Source organism: Atractosteus spatula, chromosome 10 (assembly GCF_055471065.1).
Source record: "Atractosteus spatula isolate fAtrSpa1 chromosome 10, fAtrSpa1.hap1, whole genome shotgun sequence".
Taxonomy (NCBI): domain Eukaryota; kingdom Metazoa; phylum Chordata; class Actinopteri; order Semionotiformes; family Lepisosteidae; genus Atractosteus; species Atractosteus spatula.
In genome coordinates, this window is record NC_142715.1 from 8,670,008 (window position 1) to 8,686,782 (window position 16,775).

The window sequence follows — 16,775 nt, forward strand, 5'->3', positions numbered from 1 at the left end:
TTTCTAAAGAACATTCACATTCAGAAATAAGTCAAGAAATTTGCCATTACTTTCGCTCGCGCTGCTGTCAGCCTGCCCATGTTGCCAAAGAAAGATTCACTTGGCGTCAACATGACAGAACAGCGATCACTTCAAAACAATGTTCCACTCTCCGTAAGCAAGAACTTCAGTGTTTGCAGTCACCCGATATGCCGATAGTCAAAGGAGCGCAAAACACGAAGCGTCAAAGGACAAGATGAGTTGATGGAAAGAGCATTGAATTGATGAGCACAAAAGTTCAGCTCGTACAATAGGCAACGAAGGTCCCGGCGTCGTCATCGCACTTGAAAGGACTGCCTTGCAGACTAAGGGCAGTGGGAGGTTGCTGTTTTGAGACGGAGGCATTGGGATGGTGAGCCGAGATCTATTCTTCTTAAGGAATTCTTCATCGTGAAAGATCGGTCCACAGGTCATCTAAAGAACTTACACATTTTTGGGACTCAGGGAATCACGTGCTACCTGAAGGAAGCGAAGTGCTGAAACACATGACATGCCCCCTTGATCTCACATGCACAATTCTGCTGCAACATGCACAGTCCGCACCAGGCAGTGGGGCTTCAGCAGAATTTGCTACGCCACCTGCAATTACATATCCAGCTGCACACATATACATGGCCCCTCTGTCCTTTTCAGGATCTCAAAAAAAAGCATAGCGTGGTTTTCCTGCCACCTGATTGACCTCATCTCCCTCAGAATGTGCCCCGCCACATTCATTGCTGAAGCAGGACGGAGACTAACGGACATGTCAGAACAGTGAGGTTCAACGATCTCTCCAAAATATTGTGGTTGTAGTGGAAGAGATATGGTTTAAATTGTACCTTGGTATTTCAAACTCTCTCTAGAATGTTATCCATTTCTATTTTATTTTGACAGGAACTGTTAAAAGGCTAATGACACTAGATGAAAAGAGAAGAAAGAAAACACAACGTTTTGGCCGTTGAGCCTTCTTCAGGTGTGAGGGCTCCATGGCTGAAATGTTTTGTTTTCTTTCTTTTCTTTTAAGCATGGAATAGACCTATTACTTGTTCCTTTGCAGCCTACACATGCTGACGCAGCTCCCCACCTGAACTGCTAATGATACTAGATGCCTGGTAGTTTGTGGTACTTGGTTATTGTCTTATGTTTGCTCAAACTGCATATGTGTGATTGCATATTTTTGTGTATTTTCATATGTCAATATTTAATTCACTCACATTCCTGTATGCTTGGAAGGAAGGCAGATTGGATTTGGCACAGGACGCCTGCTCATATATGTTGATCTTTGTTGGGCTGGAAAAACTGATAAAAAGTGTATGAAAAAAGCTCTCCCCAACATTTCCCTTCTCTTAGCCATGGTTACACTGCCCATTCTTTCCGTCTTTTGTCCTTCTACAAAGATTCCAGGGCTCTTTATCCACCATAATATCAGAAGCCAAAAATAACCATCTAATGTGTAAACAGCATTTGTAATGTTGGTAGCTGGAAGAGGTTAAGTATGTTTGCAAGACCTAGTTGATTACACCACAGACTTACCTTGTTGTTGTCAGTTTTTTTTCTCTTTTAAAGGCTGTGCTGGACTGTACCACTATCATAGAAGATTTTTTTCAGGACACATCGCACTTCCATAGTAGAATTTATCAATAGTAGAATTCCATAGGACATTATTTATCAACATCTAACATTACCCAGTGTGAGACTCTACCAGTAAACCTCAGAGCATTGAGTTCTCCACTGGTGAAGATGGCTTTCTGAAGTCATGAAATCCACTGATGGGATGCCTGAGAGACAGTGATTGAATCTTGGCTGGAATTAGGCTCTCTGTTAGTGTGGGGGAATTATGTGGTAAAAAGGGAAAACTCCTTTACTTTAGTCACTTTGAAAGTTCAAATGTACAGAACCTGCAAAAATAAGCAATGAAAAAAATCCATCACCACTCTCATGATAGCATAACTCATAGTCTCTGCTGTTGTGTAACAATACACACTTTCAATTTTCTTCTCACCTGTCTCCAGAGAGAATGTTGTTATTTTAGTTTTCCATTTCCCTTTCATTTGTGATGTACTGTACAGCAGGCCACAGAACATGCACAGAAACAGGTATGCACACATTCACACCAGGCAATGACAGTCTGCCCAGTCAGAATCTGAGCTGTGAGGTATCAGAATTCTGTTTGTCACGGATCATCCACAATAAGGGCAATGTTTGAACACAAGGATCCCCAGGAGAGAGCCTAGTAACATAAACCCTTGGAGCAAAAGCAGATGATTAACTTCATAGTTCGTGTGGTTGAGCCAAAGCTGAGCATGAGGATATGTGAGTCACCATTCTTAGAAATGGATCCAACTTCAGACAGGCGTCCAAAGTAAGATTATACAGTGCTGGGGCAATGGCACTTTAATGATCAGAAGGATAACAAGATTTTTTAATGCATTGAAATTGATTTTCTGGTGATGCACACGACAGCTGCAACATTTTAAAGGGAGCAAAAAGTTTTCATTTTTGTAACAAAACAACTTAACAAAAGACAAACAAATATTTGGCTTACTGAAGTATCCACCTGTCATTCTTGTCATTCAGTTGATACTCTGTGCTTTGCACCTTTTGCAGCAATGAGAACTTTTAGTCTTCCTGTGTCAGTCTTGCACATATAGAGTTCAGAATGCTCGGCCAGTCTTCCTTGCAGTTTTGCTCAAGCTCTGTCAAGTTGGATGGGTGAACTGGAATCAAGTACTTCTACAGATTGTCAATGGAATTCAAGTCTTGGCTATGGCTGGACCACTGAAGGACATTTACTCACTTGTTCTGAAGCCACTCCAGTACTGTCTTGGCTATATGCTTGGGGTCGTTGTCCCGTTGGATTGTGAATCTTCAGAAACCCCAGTCTGAAGGATGAAGCAGGTTCTGCTCAAGGAGTTGCCTACGTTTTGCTCCATTCACTCCAAGCAGATAATCCAACATTTGCCTTCTCTCGGCCATGATTACACTGCCCTTTCTTTCATCTTTGTCCTTCTACAAAGATTCCAGGACTCTTAATCCACCATAATATCAGAAGCCAAAATTAACCTTCTAACATGTACAAATCATTTGCAATGAAAGGAGGTGGAAGGGTTTAAGAATGTTTGTAAGACCTGGCTGATTACCACACATAGACATACTTTGTTGTCAGTTTTTTTTCTCTTTTAAAGGCTATAGGAGGGGCGTGATGGACTGTACCACTATCATAGAAGATGTTTTTCTTCTAAGGACACTTCTGTAGAGGCAAGGCTTATTTAAAATACAGGAATTAAGTTTGCTGCTCCCTTGCCAGTCCCAATCTCCCTCATCTCAGTGCAGCTGGATACAGAGAGGCCATTCCATCTGGTTCACATTTAAGCTGTTTTTCTAGCTGATAGAGTTTCCTGATAAGGAACAGCTCCCAAGGCTGAGATTCACCAGCCACCCTAATAAATCATCTCTGTCATCTCTGGCGCCTTACTGTCTGGGAGATTCCATGGGAGAGTCTCATCCCAAGGTTTACAACCCTAAGGTCAGAGGTCATTGTTACTCATCCTCCACCTCAATCAGCCAATCAGGAACTGGTAGGGCAGGGTAACCCCACGTGGGTCTCGTATGCCCGCGGAACTTTAAGCCACTGAACTACCGTAGTTTCTCCAGATAAAAAAGGCAGCACAATGCCCAGAAGGTGCCCCTAACAAAAAGATCTGCCCGAGGTTAGCCCAGCTGACAGCCTTGTGAACCACCGGTACTCCACCGCCAAAGCTCGCCTGATCAATGAGTGAACTACGGTTGGAACTGTCGACAGCTGAATCTCAGGATTCAGGACTAGCGCTACTTTGGGAATGAACTGGTCTTCTTCCCATCTAAAGAGTGTGACTGGCTTGGACCCGCAGTCACTTTCCATGTGCACAAGCTCTGCTAGTTTCAACCAACACTAACTAGCCGGTCTTCAAAGAGCATCAGCAGCGCATCGCAGCAGGAATCTCTCCCTCATCTCCTTCTCGCCAGCCGCACCGGCCACTGCCTGGCACCGAGCCAGAGAGTGCCGATTGCACACAGCAACAGCCTGCCACTGCTTCTTTGTGTCTGCGGGAGATCTGAATCCACACAGATCGGATGAGTATTCAACATTCTGCATTACAGCTCAAGAATTCAATTGTTACCTCAACCACAATTGATATCAATCTAATACCTACGAGTGATGTACTTGCTTTTGAGTATCTAGTGTAGAAGTTGTAATCCCAGTTCATTTACGAAACAGTCTAAATGAATGGTATACTGAATGTATGTCCCTCTTGGTTTGGAACTCTTCGTGATTTAATATATACTTTTGTATTCTGCTAACCCACACTCTTAAGATCTGTTATGTTTATATGCACATTTTATGTATTAATAAGTGTATTAGTATCTCTGTGTGTGTGTTAATGAGTTAACCCGCAAGGTTGGTTTTCTAAAAGCCATCAAAGAATCATTTTGTGACTGACTGCTACAATTAATAATTGTCCCAGTAAATACACAAAACCCCTACACATTCATGGAAACCAATATTTACCTGCTAATCCAGAATGCAGCAGAGAACAGTTGGACAGAAGGTTAGTATTTGTCGATACTGCATCACAGAGGTCAGTCTCTTCCCCCTCATTATGCAGGCTGACTTGTTCACAATGAACTGTCCTCCAGTGACAGTCAGCTGCAATCACTGACTCAGACATGGTGTTGATCCACTGATGGCACTTTGGCTGATTTGGTTAACATGCTTTCTTCTTAAACAGGAGATGCTGAGTTCAAATCCCAGCAGTGCTTTTCTTCCTGTCTTGTCTTACAAAATGTATCACTATGGATGATTACGTACAGCTTGATTTTGTTTAACGCAAGTTTTCATTTTCTTTCTGGAACAACTTGCTTTTCATGAAATTCATACAGCTTGTGAAAGATGAAATACAAATCTTGCCTTGTATATCGCAGGCTTGTAAGAAAGAAGCATTATTTTCTTTTTTTTAAGCTTGCAAATGGAGAAAAGGGACACACGTGAGTCTCTGTTAATTGAAAGGTTAGTGGTTTGAGCCCACCCAGAAATGCACTTCTCATTATTGCAATGTAAACCTCATCTCTACTTATTTGGATTTCTTAGCAAAACCTTAACCCACTTGATATTTGCAGGAAATGTGAATGTTTTTGTTAAACAATTAAGTATGTAAGCCAATATCACTGGGAATGGCCAATAATGACCAACATTCAAGGACATCATATTCAGCCAAGGACTTTGATCTTCGAACGGCTGGCAGAAGAATTCATTTATGCTCTCGATGCATCTTTAGTTAGAATATTTAAAATTACGACACAGATTTGTTGGAGAACTTGACAAGCAAAAAAGACAGTTGGACAGCATGATTATGTTAGGACTGTACATTTGTATTTTAATACTTTTGTATATTTATCTTAATTTTAATATACATGTAACCATAAGTGCTGTTCTATGTAAATAAATTTTGTTGTATTTTATCATATTTTAGCTGAGGGCACAAGGGGGTATATTATACCTTCCGAAACTTCCAAGACAACTACAGTATAACAGAGGCTTATACTTTAATATAATTTGCTTTAAAAGAAAACCACAATTTGTACGATATCATCCCTCAATATCGACGTTCAAATGAAGGATTTAAAGAAGCAACAGCGATAGGAGAGTACATTGATTCTGGACCAATGTTTGCATCTGAACAATCCTTCCTCCTGGAAAGAAGAAAAACCAGGTATATTTTGAGTCTCATGATGATGCTCTTCTGGATAAAAAAAAAACAGTGCAAATTTGTTTCGGATGTATTTTGGATAAAATTATAACTGTCATCGAAGAGAAATTTGATCAGTTGAATGCAGTTGAAACTTTTGACATTTTATATGATGACAGGACGTACATTTAGGACTCAGTACCGATAACGCTGCTGCTATTGATGGAGTAGAAATAAGTGTATTGACAATTTTATCTGAGGCAAGAAGTACTAGAACACCTCCTATAAAAATGTTAGGATTCAGAGCAAGAAATATTTTTCCACTTCACCCAATGGTATTGCATTAACGAGGCTGAAGCTGGCTTCTTATTCGCCAGCTTCTTCTTCTGCCTTAAATGCTGCTGCTGTGATGTTATGCCGCCTTTCGCCTGTAGATGGCTCTTTACAGTAATTTTTAAAAGTACTAATCGGGATGGATTACTGTATTTATCCTCAGTAAATGGGAATATGTAAGTAGTGACTATCCAAATAACATTTTTGTGTGAAACACATTTCAGAAAATTGTAAACCAATTTTCAAAACTCACAATAACACAAACACAATAAGTAAATAAGACAAAGGCAAAACAGAAGTTCACAGGCACTTTCTGCATATTTACCACGACCTTGCCTTCTGATCATAAAAAGTCTTAAAATCTTGCATTTTACAAGAACTTTTTAATATAAATGGGACATCTAGAACATGGCATATGAGAATATATGGTTAACCGAGGATGAGCAACGGGTGATGGCACTTTCTGCTTCTTGCTATAAACCTACCCCCTGGTTATAAAAACATCTAAAAATTCTGACACTGAGGTGTGAGAGACAATGGAACAGACTATCAAAATCCTGAACTTTAGGAAATTTTACTGTGCCATTTTTTTACATGTGAACATGCCCTGTGAACATGGCATGTCCCTCCTTCCTCATTACCAAAACATCTCAATGTTCCGACACTATGTACATTGGTAATTACAACACTTCACTGTTGCATTTCTGAGTTGTGACATTGTGAACATGGCATGTTAAAGTATATAGAAAATCTAGATCAAAACAGGCTAAATGCAATTCATAGTGATTTATCATTTTCTTACTTTCTAAATGAAAAAAAAAATCAGTGATTATGACACTTCGGTATGACATAAAATATGCTTCAATGACCCACAGTGGATATTCATAGTTGTGATTATAGGAATGTTAAATATCAGGTGAGTAGCTGCGTCAGCATGTGTAGGCTGCAAAGGAACAAGTAAAGGGTTATTCCATGCTGAAAAGAGAAGAAAAGAATCACAACGTTTCGGCTATGGAGCCTTCTTCAGGTGTTAGAAAGACAGGGCAGTATACAAAGATAATTTTCTTTTTATCTTTGCTTACTGCAGTTTATCTTTGATGACAACATCAAAGACATTAAGGAATTCTTACAGCTTATAGCTCCACATCAACTTCCTTTTATAACTAACCTCATCAGATCTCTCAACTCTTCCAGTTTCTCACTTCAGAGAAGGATAAAAAACTCAATCATCCTCTACAGAGAAAAAACATCAACACCCCCACCACCTCCACCAATCCTAACCTTGTTGTTACTGTACCCTATGACCTTTCCCTTTCACCCCTTTGCATCCTCAGCTAACATATTTTAATATTACAACACAAATGCAATAGATTGTACAGTATTAACAGTTTAAAATTAAGGTAAATATGTCAAAATATCAAAATCCAACTGCACAGTGCTAACAAAACAATGCTTGTCAAGTTCTCAAACAAATCTGCATTGTATTTTTAAAATATTTCAGCAGAGGATGTGACGGGAGTATAAATGACGATTCGACGATCATTTTACTTGGGTGAATATGGTTTTCTGGGGAGTTGCGATGTTGGGCATTATTGGACATTTTTGACACGTGTTGAACAGTCGCATTTCCTACAAATATTAAAATGGCTATGGTTTAGCTGAGAAATCCAATCGACCTATGCGAAAACAATGTTTACATCGCAAAAGAAACCCGTCCCTGGGTGGACTTGAACCACCAACCTTTCGGTTAACAGCCGAACGCGCTAATCGATTGCGCCCCAGAGACGGACTGGTGGAGTCTTTTCTCGAATCAAAAAAAAAAATCTATTACCGTTATTTTTTCCCGGCCGGTAATATTTCTTCTGCACTGAAAAACAAAGACCTGAATTTCATGTTTCGCAAGCTGTGTGAATTTCATCAAAAACAAGTTTTCCAGAAAGAAAATGAACACATGCATTTAACGAAATCAAGCCCTTTGTGAGTGCCCAAAATGGTACGTTCTGTACTACAAGATAGGAAGAAATATACGGCTGAGATTTGAACCTAGGGCTTTTTAACCAACTAAGCTACGGTGACAGGACAACCATCACCTTTTACAGCCACTTGGACACACCGCTCTGAGACATCTGCGTTCAGTAAGCGCTGAACCTGCGCTCAGAGCAAATTGCCTCTTTTACATAGCAGGCCCGACACTGAGAAACGAAGAGAACTGGCTTTAATCTGGCATTTTTCATGTCCAATGCGTTTGAGATCTCCCAAGGGCGACAGAGTTCTTTTGCGACACTATTTCTTCTTCTTTTTTATTTCTGCACGCTTTGATAAAAAACGAGAAATCCTGCAAGGGAAAAATGTCTTTTTTTCATAGAGAAAACGTGCACCAGGAAATGTTGTGTTGAGAAGAAATGATTTAACATGATACGTGACCTAATTTATCGGAGCAAATGCTCACCCAGCAAGGTCTGGAGAGGTTGGGGAGTCTGGTGGATGTGATAATTATACGGTGTTGTGGAAGAAAACAGTCTTTCTTTGAGTTCTCAATCAATCGGAATTTCAGTGCGAAACATAAACCCTTTGTCTGATTTAAAGAGATAATATTTTAAAACTCATAAAAAATCAGAAAACATGTTTCTCACTTTGAAATTTTAGGCGGGGCGGTATATTACTAGTAGCGACGCTGAGCACACTACGGGGGAATTCCGGTTATGTAAAATACCAGCAGTTTAATAAATAACACGTCTGATTTCGGATCATAAGATCGTAGGTTCGACTTCTACCTGGCTCGTGTAAATTTTATTCAAGCTCCTCAGTAATAGATGTCTATTATGTAATGAACCGCACCTGAAAGCAAACATTGGGTCTGTTTCCTTTGTTTTCCAGCATGAAATAGCAAATCGTTACAAAAAGCACCTGCTAATGTCCAATAGCGTTTTTTTTTCAAATTACATTTTCAGGCTTTAGACACTTTTTAATAAAACAAAAGTGTCCAGAAACTCCCTAACTTTCAGGTTTGCTTGAACCTGTATTAAAAGAAGTTATTTGAAACTTCCGGGATTCCATTCTCTGATGTAGCTGTCTCTAAAGACGGATGTGATGTTTCGCAGATGTTAACTGTGCCTTCTCTCTTGTGTTCAAGGGTATTCGCTGTGTGAGATCCTAACTGTATGTCCAGTAGGGCTCTATTTTATTTAGATTATCTATGTGGTGTACAGATAGAACTCAACTACATGGTGTGAATTCCGTGTTCAGGACGAGCAGAACCTGAAAAACTAAAAGCAGACCTCGACATAATTTGAACACACAGCCTTCTGATGTGGAGTCAGACATGCTACATTTGCGCCACAACGTCACAGGTATCAGCTGTTTTGAATTCCCCAAAGGAGACAAATCAGCTTCACAAAAAAATTCTCCTGTGAAGAGCGCCGCTCTTCCGAAGAGAGTCTCTTCATCCCAGACCATATTTTATTCTTCCTGCGTAGCTCTTGTGCAGGTGTTGTTCTTGATAACAGATCCAGGAACACTGACTGTTTTTCTATTTTTTTTTAATTAAATACCCCATGGTGCAACGGTAGCACGTCTGACTCTAAATCCCGAAGTTAATTTTAAAAGTATATCGGAGTCAACTGATACTGATCAGGTTCTGCTGCTGCTGAACCCGCAGTCTTCACCTTAAAGTTCAATTCCCCAAGCCTTCTGACCTTCTATGTCCATCCCTTCTCGTCAAAACTCATATTTTCACAGGGTACCCTACAGAAATCGCAGTATAGAATGAAAAACTCCAGTAGATCTCGGCCGCTGTTTGTGATTTCCCTTTAAAAACAAATTAATCTCCGGAAATTTTACGGAGTGTATCACTTTCACTGAGACCGAGGAGTGTTAAGATGTACATGAGTCTTTGTGGCTCGGTTGTTAACCAAAAGGGTGGTGGTTTGAGCCCTTCCAGGGACGCTATGAGCCTTTTAATGTACAAACCCGTCTCACTTCATCTCCACGGCCGGTCTTGTACCACAATCAAATACGGAGCCCGCAGGGGGTAGTAGGCTCGCAAATATAGCTCACTGTGTATATAATGAAAAAGCAGAGATTATTTTCTCATCTGCATGTTGCAGAGCCTTACGCAACTCGTACCATCAGCTGAGGTTTGATCCCTGCACGGGCTATTAGTTGAAAGGCCATTGTAAATGACGTGTAAGAGATTTATCCAGCTGGCTTTTATGTTTCACACTAAATTGAGATCTTGAAACCAAAATACTTAGAAATATGGAACACAACCGTTGTTCCCCAAGAAGGAAAGCTGTTTTGTACTGACGTCACTCCTTTTTATGTAACCCAGATTGTGAAGACAACTCCGCCCTATCAAAGGAAAATGTTACACAAAAGTTGGAAAGCACACTCTAAACCCATCTGTATATTTGATTCCCGCGATCCGTTCAAAGCTGCTTAGTGCTTCGCAAGCAAATCAAATCATTTCAGGGAAGAAACTCAGTTTAGTGAACTACTTTTGTATTTTCACTCATTGAATTTGATCTTTGTATTTATCTTTGCATTCTCAGCAATAATATTTCAAAATTACAGTTCGGATTTATTGGAAAACTTCACAAGCATTATAAGGTTAGGACTGTAAAATTGTTTTTTAATATCTTGGTATATTTACCTTCATTTTAATATAGATATAACCATAAATGTTGTTAAGCATATTGTACTTTTGTCGTTTTTTTTAAAACATTTTAGCTGAGGACACACTGCGACTATTATACCTTGTGATACATGCAAGACATCTGTAAACGAAGATGTAATTACAATAAAATTGGCAATTCACAGAAAACCACAATTTGTATAATATTATTCCTCGATATCAATGATCAATTGAAGGATTTGAAGAAACTATCAAAGAAACAGCAGCAATAGCAGATGATTTTGGTTTTGAACCGATCTTTACACCTCAATAATCCATTTGTCCTCGAAAAAAGAAAAGACAGGCATATTTTGAGTCTCATAATTATCCTCTTCTCGATCCAAAAAAAACGTTGATTGCTTCTGTACTTTTTTGGATTTTCTTACGAAGATCTCATGAAGTATTGCCAGGATCTATATTTAGCGTTTGGTAGTGATAACACTGCTGATATTGATTGAGTAGAAATCTATGATGTATTGACAGCTTTATCTGAAGCGAGAAGTCCTAGAACGCCATCTATGAAGTTTTAGGATTCATACCAAGAAATGTCTTTTGTTTCCCACCCCAACTGCTGCTATTGCATTACACATTATGTGAACATTACCAGTTTTGGTAGCTTCTGGGCACGATTTTCCTAAACTGAAACTTATTACAAAATTCTTTAAGATGAACCATGTCCAAAAACTGTAAATCAGGACTAATTTTAATATCAAATGAAATTACTACAGAAGAAAAGGTTTAACTGAAATATGAATAAGACTATGCAAACCTGAAAAATAGAACAATTCAATTCATATAACTTATTTTTTTATTTTTTGAGAGATGGGCTCACACACCGGAAGACACTAACGTTTCTCTTCGTTAGAGTATGTGAATTACAGTTTAACCCCAAATGTTTGTAATTGTGATTCTGTTAAAATTAAAAAAAGCATCTATCAATAGTAAGAAATTATTAAGAAAGTAAGAAATTGTGTTATTTCATAAACTGTAAGACATGAAGACATTTACAGGTTATATTCTTTGCTTTGTCTTTTAACCCAAGCGGTCAGGATCCAAGCCCATGTTCGGACGGTTGTGTTTCTCTTGTAATCATCAAATGTCATTGTTTTGTCCGTCAGTTCTTTCTCGAGTTGTACCATGGATATTTTATACCATCAATACTTTTCATGCTTTTTTGCATTTTCCTTCACATACGGAAAAAAACTCAAGGCGTTCTTGTCACTGTGCTACACAGTACAGGACACGCAGTGAGGAATTCGCGCAGCTTTCAGCTCAGTGCAGAATCCAGAGGGAGGACTCGCTCGGTGAATGATCTCTCAGGAAATCCCGGGTGAGATTCAACATCCCGGGTGAGGTTTTTTCTGCAACAGCCACGACAAGTGTGAAGACGTTCTCTGGATTTCCTGAATGTGACTTTAAATTAGTTCACATTCTTTGGTAGTTAACAGAACTAAATGCTTTGGAGTTACATTTAAAACTGCAGAGAACACTGTAGCACTTCGAGTTTAATTGTGTAAACCTGGCTCTCTATGAACACGAGCAAAGAGTTCTCACTCAACAGAAGACTGTAATGTGAGCACAGTAACATAAAGCACTTGGAAATGCCAGGGATTGAACCGGGGACCGTATACATGCAAAGCATGCTCTCAGCACTGAGCTACATCCCTGACATCGGAGACTGTTGAAGTGACTTAGAGATGTGCAGGTGCTCACAGAACACAATCCATCTTTTGCATCTTTTAAGTGCTCTTGATTAAACTATGCATAGAAAAACAGCAGACTGATGATTTTCATGGACTGATGCACACTTGTTCTGTACAACTCCAGTGATAAAACCTTGTCTGTAAATATTGTAGAACGTAAAAGGGTGAAACAACACTCCAACCGCAGGAATGGTAACAGAAAGGATCATTTTCTTATTTAATACGTCCTTTTGAGATGCCTTATCAACGCACACAGATGTTAGAGCTGAACAAATATTTTGTACACAAGACGGCAGTGCGATATTAGAATTCCTGTCTTCTTGATGGATTCAGACTCCTTCTCAGAAGTCCATGCTCGCCAAATAAGTTTACAGCTGTAGCGGCAATGCTTGTTAATAAGACAGAATTAAGCGTTGCTGTGCTTTCCTAAATGAGGCCTCATCTCACTCTCCCTCTCTGTGGTGCAGCCACAGAGAAAGTATTCATGCAGGCTGATTTAAGATGTTTTCTTTTGATAAGGGACAGCTCCCAAACGGAGATGCACTTAGCTAAGCCTGGCTATCATGTTCAATGGTCATCCATTGGCGCCTATCAGTCTAGGGAGTGCCGAATGGACATCTGGACTGCATTCCTAAGTGTCAAGAGTAAGTGACTTATATCTCATCTTGACCAACCAATCAGGGACTGGCAGGGCGTGGTAATACCACGTGGGTCTCCAATGTCCGCCAAACTCTCAACCAATCAGCACACATCTGGGTCTTGGTCAAAAAGGGAGCGCAAGCTCAGATCGGGGCTCTCCTTGGCCATTTTCGCGCATCCTCAGAGACAATCACGTGACAACTGCTGTTGTCTGCACTGGGACTTGGACTTTGTTCTAAGCGCGAGGCCGAGGATCCCGTACGTACTCAGAATTCTACCAACGTGAATGCTCCGCTTGATCAATGGCAGCCTACAGTTGGACCCTCGTCGACAACCTGAATAGCTTATTCAGAAGCAGCGCTGGTCCGGGAACGAACCAGCTTCTTCCCGGGAAAAAGAGTGACTTGTGAGGACTCGTGGTCACACTCTGTGCATAGAGACTTTCTACTAGCCAGCCGGACTGCTGGTAGATCCCCTCGGAGCAACGACTGCCCTGCGTGCCGCAGTTAGATTCCTCCGCCCGTCCTACTCTGAGCTGCACCTCGACTAGTTGGCCGGTAGCCAGAGGACGCCGGGACAACGCCCATTGGACAACCGCTGGAACCGAGGCTGCAACAGAGCCTGTCAGCTGGTTTGGTGTTCGTGCCGGGAGATTCCAAATCCATACACAGTGGATAAGTAAACCCCATGTTCTACATTGCGTCTCGAGAATTCAATTGTACCTCAACACAAGTTGTTATCAATTTAATTCATGAGTAATGCATTTACTTCCGAGTTTAGAGTAACAGTGGGAAATAACACTGATTAGCGATTTGGTAACCGAACGATATATATTGACATATATTCTCTGTTGTGTATCTCTTTGTGTTTGCATCTCTTCGAGATTATATACCTTGTATATTGATAACCCTCACAGTAAGGTCTGTCGCTTGTATCCAGGCAGACTGGTATATGTTTGGTGCACAATTTATATTAATAACTGTATCTCGTGTGTTGAACCCGTGTGTATGCGTTGTTAGTTGTTCTGACGATTGATTTTCTAAAAGCCACAACGAACCACCTTGTGATTACTGCTACAATTAATAATTGTCTCAGTAAACACATCAAACCTCTACACAGCTAAGGAAGAGTAGCTCGGAAAATACTCAACTCAACAAGCGAGCGCGTTGGTTTCTCTTGCTCTTAATGCAAGGAGCTGTTTTTTTTTTCGCATTAATCATTATTAACCAGAAACAGCTGCACAACTGGTCACATTTGTGATTATGTCACTTCTCTGCTTCAGCAAGGTCAATAAAAGACTCTGAAAGTAGTAGAGAAAAACCGAATTAAAATCATATTAGCAATTCTGAGCGATATCTGCATACAGGCAATCCATTAAGAACGTTGAAATCTTTGAATATCATCTCACTACGTATATATTGCGCTGCTTTTTACTTGGAGTAAAACTATTGGATTGGAGGAATGCTAACTGCTTTGTTAAAATGTATTGTTGTTATTTGGAGAAATCAATGAACTTGTGATTTTATATGTTTTAAAAGACGGTCATGCGCACAGAAAAAAGACAGTGCTGATTATTTTTCTGGAGACGGAGAACTGATGACCTATCCGAGCCATTTGATAAAGCCCACCGAGTGGATACTCTAGCAGAACATGGAAGAATGTTCACCATTGTAACCAAGGCAACCACAGGAACAACATCAAGAAGCACAATCAATTCCCCATTTAAATCTTTCGTATAAGGTTTGCTATGTGAAAGTATGAAGTAAATCCCCTGATCTCTTTTGAACATGGAAAAGGTATTTCTGATGGAGCGCTATGAGCAAAGATTTAATAAGCTACTCCTGCCGATAATTCAGCTTGAAGAAGTAAAAGCTTCACAAACAAAAGCAGCTCGCTACAACAGCCAATATTAAATGTACTTGGTGGCACATTACCATGTGCACTGGCTCAAAAGTGATCTCGGCAGACGTTGTTCCCTATGTAAAGTTGAAAGCGCCAAAGAGCATTTCCATTGAGAAAAAAAAAATCTGCCGTGATGTTAAACATAGAGAGCCTACCTTTTAGACGTTCTCCCTCTAAACACCTTGTGCAGCCTCCCGACAGACTAACAAAAAGCGCATTTTCACCAACTCAATTTATAATATGCCCCTCAAAACTCACAACCGAATAACAATCCATCTGTATATTTGATTTCCAAGATCCATTCAAGGCAACTTGGCTCTTCGCAAGCAAATAATTTCAGGGAAGAAACTCAGTTTAGTCAACTACTGGTGCATTCAGCACACCCCTTGCTCTTGCTTGTCAGGGTGGCTGAGTGGTCTAAGGTGCCAGATTCAAGAGCCTGTGTCTTTCCAGCTGGCTTGGATGTTCTGGTCTCCAAATAGAGGTGTGGGTTCAAATCCCACTCCTGACAGCTTCTGTTTTTACCTCTCTTGAATTGTTCCAGTGCTAGCTGACAGTGAATGACTGAAATACAAAAGCAGCAGAAGAAAGCAAGCAACTCAGTGCAATTTGTGAGTATTCTGCACTGTTAAAATGCACAGGTTTTCATACTTTTTGGAATTCGTAGCTCAAGAAGTGACTCCTGTTTCATTTTCTATTCACCAACTCGATTTGCATTCCGCCCCTCACACCTCACAACAGAATAACAAACGGCTTCATGTGCCACAGCATTCCCCTGTAGATTCGGTTTGCACTATGAATTAGGCGACCCTGAATGAAATATTTTAGTGTTGGCTCAAATGTGAGGAATTTCATGAACCCTCAAAAAGGAACGCTTTCAGAGAATGCCAGCAATTCAAAGTGTGTAGGCAGCATGAACGGACCAATTCTGCAATTTCTTTTATCGTGGGCGGTGCTTTCCGAGTCGATGGCTCTGCATTAGAAATGAGAAGTGCTGAACTCTAAACATGTTCTTGCCATTACTGCTACTCCTGCTGCTACTCCTTCGTCCTCAAAAAAAGAAAAGACAGGCATGTTTTGAGTCTCAAAATGATCTTCTGGATCCACAAGAAACATGTAAATTTGATTGATTCCGCAGTATTTTGGATGTACTGTACATATAACTTCCATCGAAGAGAGATTTCATCAGTTGCATGAAATTGAAACTTTCGACTTTTTGTCTGGTATTGAAAATATGTTAAAAAAAACATAAACAATTTTCTAACGAACAACTCATGAAGTATTGCCAGGATCTATATTTAGCGTTCGGTAGTGATAACACTGCTGATATTGATTGAGTAGAAATCTATGATGTATTGACAGCTTTATCTGAAGCAAGAAATCCTAGAATGCCCTCTATGAAGTTTTAGGATTCATACCAAAAAATGCCTTTTGTTTCCCACCCCAACTGCTGCTATTGCATTACACATTATGTGAACATTACCAGTTTTGGTAGCTTCTGGTCATGATTTTCCTAAACTGAAACTTATTACAAAATTATTAAGATCAACCATGTCCAAAAATTGTAAATCAGGACTAATTTTAATATCAAATGAAATTACTACAGAAGAAAAGGTTTGATTTATATAACTTATTTTTTTATTTTTTGAGAAATGGGCTCACATATTCAGACTCGTTCTCAGTGGTTCTTGCTCACCAAATAACTTAAAAGCTGAGGAAGAACGCTACTAAAAATATTAATCAAAATACAAAATAATAATCATTATTAACCAGAAACAGCAA

The 16,775-nt window shown here is 39.9% G+C and overlaps 1 non-coding gene across 1 annotated transcript; it reads left to right on the forward strand.

The window, feature by feature from the left end:
- Positions 1–15,391: 15,391 nt before the first annotated feature.
- trnal-caa (transfer RNA leucine (anticodon CAA)) lies at positions 15,392–15,504 on the forward strand. Its single transcript has 2 exons — positions 15,392–15,429; positions 15,459–15,504. It is a non-coding gene; the product is annotated as a tRNA-Leu (tRNA).
- Positions 15,505–16,775: the final 1,271 nt, after the last annotated feature.